The sequence below is a fragment of the Halyomorpha halys genome, unplaced genomic scaffold, assembly GCF_000696795.3.
Source record: "Halyomorpha halys isolate HHAL.00 unplaced genomic scaffold, Hhal_1.1 Scaffold163.1, whole genome shotgun sequence".
NCBI lineage: Eukaryota > Metazoa > Arthropoda > Insecta > Hemiptera > Pentatomidae > Halyomorpha > Halyomorpha halys.
Window position 1 is genome coordinate 499507 of NW_027116712.1, and position 4891 is coordinate 504397.

General features: G+C 28.3%; 1 protein-coding gene and 1 long non-coding RNA gene across 7 annotated transcripts in view; one reads left to right on the forward strand and one right to left on the reverse strand.

Moving 5' to 3' along the window:
- The window catches only part of kug (kugelei), a 537878-nt gene that overhangs the window by 356999 nt on the left and 175988 nt on the right, over positions 1 to 4891 (forward strand). The gene's annotated exons all lie outside the window — the stretch shown is intronic.
- LOC106678832 (uncharacterized) overlaps positions 2755 to 4891 on the reverse strand; it is a 9256-nt gene continuing 7119 nt past the window's right edge. The window contains exons 3-6 of one of the 2 annotated variants that reach the window (XR_001342839.2): positions 4631 to 4787; positions 4143 to 4306; positions 3443 to 3560; positions 2755 to 2936 (exon numbers count right to left, since the gene is read on the reverse strand). This is a non-coding gene — a long non-coding RNA (uncharacterized lncRNA). Of the gene's footprint in view, positions 2937 to 3442; positions 3561 to 4142; positions 4310 to 4630; positions 4788 to 4891 lie in introns of both variants that reach the window. The other variant, XR_001342838.2, reaches the window with a different exon arrangement.

The window sequence follows — 4891 nt, forward strand, 5'->3', positions numbered from 1 at the left end:
GTTTTTATTGAAGTAATCAAAAATTAGAGTGAGATAACTGCCTTTTTTTCTTCCCGGCTCTTGTACTAGTAACTCTTGTTGTTTGTTTAATCTTAACTTTACGACTTATGAATCGTTTTTAGTCAGAATATTGCTGCTTATTAGAAATATAAGAGATTAAATAAAATATATTTTTAATTTTTTTTTATACATTGTTTTATTGCATAAATGTATTATGTACCGTATTTACCATATTGTTTTGGGATACCCCCTTATAGAATACAATTTCCTTGATACAAATTACATTTTAAATAATTACTCTATTTTACATTTTAGTAAAACAAACCGAAGGGGAAAAACATAATTGAATTAAAATAAAATACGTAACATTGTATAGAATAATATACAGATCATCGATTTATATTTTCATTAACATATGCTTGGTTCCTTTGTATTTATATCTACGAGTTGTAGTTTTAGTGTAATTTACTATTTCTGTGATTTGCGGGTTTAATTAATGAGTTGAGGCAAGACTAGAAAAAATTATGTGTCAGTTTATATTGAATGTAATCTTGTACGGTGTCTGTATTTAATTCAGAGTGCATTTTAGATATTCTAGTGTAGTATGGATAGTTATTTACAATTCTGAGTATTATTTTTAAATACTTGTTATTATTATTTATAATATGAAACCTAATAATGCTGTACTGGAACATTCCGGAAAAGGAGATTTTTGTCTTCTTGAACTCCCGTGCTCTCAGCATAATTTAATTTAACGAAATTCTGATGTGATGTGATCTCAGAAGGCTAAGTTATCTAATATATATATGGTCTGCTAAGAAATCAGATTCATCAAAAGTGATGAAATACTTCAGCGCAGATTTATGACAACTTTTCATGTCTGAATATGTTATGAAAATGTACTATGCTTTTTACAAGGCCATATACTCTCGAGAGCATGGATCATATATATTAAATGAATAAACTGCTCTCTCACAGGGTTACTGTAGAAGAGAAGAAGGAAAAAAAAATTGTTTAACAAAAACTGTGGCTCTTTAATACTCACTAGCTTTATTTCGATAGTCAATAATATAACCTGCTTATGCATGGAAATATGACGAAAAATGATAAACAAAGCCTTCAAACGTTTGCTGGTGGTTTTCGTAACAGAAAGCATTTAGGAATTTAGGTTAGGATAGAACTGCAGACGTGATTGGCTGGCGTAGACTATAGAACCTCCGGCTCTTATCTCTAACGGACCAATACGTACAGCTATTGTTCAATCCGTTATTGAATTGTAAGTCGGTTAGACAGATTCACCTTGCGATCATCCGCGGTGAAAGGATCTATCCTCAAGCCTCGTTCTCTAAAGTCATATCATTTAATCAGTCAGTAAGCCACAATTCCAATTTAATACTATATTCAGTGCTACTATTTATTGATTTAACTAATAATTTAAACTATTTAAGGATAGCTCAATTTATTTATAAGTGACTAGCAGACTCGGTAATGCTTTGCTATTGCTGTATTTGAGGGTGTATTAATTGAACACTATTGAAACTTTGATATCAGTTAATATATAGATAAATGATAAGACGGTGATTACAGGAACACATAGAATTAATTACATTTCTCGACCAATCTACACCAAACTTGGCAGTGGTTTAGGACTTCATAAACTGCACCAACGGGCACAAACCGCATCTAATTAAACAAATCGAGCCGGAAATATAAAATAAAACGTTTTTCTTTATTTGGAACTAAAATTTCGCTCTTATAAGGATATTAAATCTAAATTTTGTTAGTCCAGGTCAAAAGATGAGACATTCATCTTTCCAACGGTTGTATTAACATAGGAATTGGAAAAAATGCAGAAGACCTATGAAGGATTATATCAACAATGGTCAACGTAATAAAAAAAAAAAATTATAATCTTTAATTTCTTTGACAAATAGTTATGAGGGTTTAAAGGACGCTAAAAACCAATATGATTTACTTTTTCCTGAAAAAAAAAATTGGATAAACGGTATGGCAGTGCATAAATTGGGGACAAAAAAATATTGATTTTTATATATTAGATGCAAAAGGAGAATATCTTTTTAACTGAACTGAAAACAACACGATTCGCGCGGCATATTCGATATCTAGATGGTAATTTATTCTAATTTTTTTTTTAATGCAAAATGAAATAACAAGTTTCGAATAATTATTCTTGGATGTAGAATTACTTTGATAAAACTGTTAAAAGGCATAACATGACGCCTGCCTCTATATTTCTACATTGAATTTGAGTTTACATAAGGTGTCCTTGTGTGAAAGTTTTGTTCAAACCAGTTACTTACTGAACTAGTGAATGAAACAAATCCAAGATGATTTATATTAGTTTTAATTGAGACGCAATCGTGTGCCTATGGCCAAAGATAAAGTATCACAAATAACACTATTTTCCGTCCTAGCGGACCCTATTGTACATATATAATTATATTCATAAATTTGTATTATAAAACTAAATATGTAGAATTACCTAAATGTCAGTCTTTCCATAATATGTGATAAATCTATGTCAAATTGTTAGATCAAATTTAAAATGAACTTACTTTTTGATATCTGTTCTTTATTTATATGTTTCTTATATAATTGACTATATATAATCACTAATTATTGTCAAATAATCAGGTAAGAGGAAATTATAGATATTAAAAAAAATATTTTGTTTAATTTCAAAAAAATATTGTGTATTTCCAGAAAATAAATACAACAAACAGACTTACAACAAATAAACGTTTAACAGCCAATCAATGAATACAGAGTTACATGAAATAAGAACTGTTAAATTTTTAATGATTTAAATGCTAGATGTCTTCAAACTTCAAATTTACTACATCTCCAATAGCTGCATCAATAAATTTGTTTATGATGTAACTTTCCCATGAATTCCAAAAGAAGACTTCAAGTATCTGTAAACATTTATCATCAGTGAAATACTAAGCATGAAAATCGTAGTTATGCTACATAGCTGGCATAAACAAGAATAGCAATTAAGAATAAAAAATGTTTATTTATTCTATTTCGAAGTAAACATTTTTGAACTGAACATTTAAACTGCACTGTTAAAGTAATAATAATAACTTAATATTAAGCTGCTGATTTCTAATCAGCATCTCAGATTGACTGAAGTTTATGCCTCATGGACCGAATTTGTGTAAATTTTTAACATTTTTGAGGTTTATTTGATTAATAAATGGAGGCTAATTGGATAAGTAGTGTAAAACCATAGCATGAAGGAAACTTAATCAACTATAATTAGAAAACGTCTGAAGTTCGTTAATTCATGATTCAATATTTAAAGAGTTACAAAAATTGCCCCTCTAATTTGGTTAGCCTTATAATAATTTAATTACTATCATTATTAATAATTCATAAAAAAATAAAATAATCAATAGGGATAAAATAAAAAAGTTACCTATAGATTTGGCCAGCTGGAAATAGTTTATATTTTCACCATAATAGGTTTTATCATAACCCAGGCAAATATTTTGAATATCTATTGAAAACACACATTAGTGGCCCATCAACTTGACCTGTAATGGGATATATAATATTTATACCCAATTAGTTTAATTTAAAGCCCAAAATACAGTTTTATTTGAATTTCAGGTAAAAAAATAACAAAAATCAAATCTAATCAACTTATCTCCTACAAAACACACAGCTTATAAAGTATAAGGTTCTAATTAAAATCAACCTCTTAGATCAACTAAAGCAAAAACATCATGAACTGATTTTCTGTAAGTTTTCTCCATTATTGAGTTAATAATCTAATTAATTTAGAATTCCCACCATTCCTTTGGTCTTTAAAACTGTCAGTTCTAAAAGGTTTTAATATTTTAAATTAATTAGTTTACCTTAAAGATCTAATATATAAAGTTCAGTAAATATAGGAATAAAAAAAAGAATATATTATTTTCTTATTTGCTCATTATAAAATGTAAGAAAATAGCAAGCCTAATAAATTCAGTGTTCTGATTCAAAATTAACAATCTCTCTATAAACTGAGTTTCTGTAAGTTTCTTTTTTATCATTGAAGTTATAAATGATTAATAATTAGATTAATTATTAAGATATTATTAATTAGATTAAAAAATAATTAAATACATTCATACATCAGTAACGCTACAACTTGTCCATGCATTTTGAGCCAGTTTCATTTCCAGTAGTGTGCCCAATCCACTTTTGCACCTCCCAGGTCTCAGATCTTCAATATCATTCACCGCCTGCCACACTTAGTCTATTTTAAGACTTATCACTGCTTCTTTGGCAGTGAAATCTGCTAGTTTTGGAAGGTTTTAACTAATTACTTCAATTTAAAACTATTAATTATATCTATTAAAAAGCTCTTATATATCAAGTTTTATAAATGTAGCATAGAAAAAAAATTATATATTATTTTCATATTTGCTCATTAAAAAACGTAAGAGAAAAGCAAGCCTTATAAAGTTAATGTCTCGATTTGAAATAAACAACCTCTCAGATTGACTGAGGCAAAAACATCATAAACTTAGTTTCTGTAAGTTTTTTTTCATCATTGAGGTTATAATGATTTAGAATTAGATTCATCAATCGTAATAAAGTAGATACGTTCATTAGTTACCTTAAATATTGATCTTGGATTTTGAGAAACTTTAATTCCCGCCAGTATACCTCAGCACCTCCCAGGTTTCAGATGTTACACAACAGCCATTGTTACACTAAGCCCTTACAGGGCATTCTATCATTCCTTTGGCTCCGATAACCTCCAGTCCTGGAAACTTTTAATATTTTTAATCAATTAGTTTATCCTTAGGCTCAAATACATCAGTTTAACTTTAATTTAAGATTGATAAAATGACTAAATAAAATATAACAGCCTTAT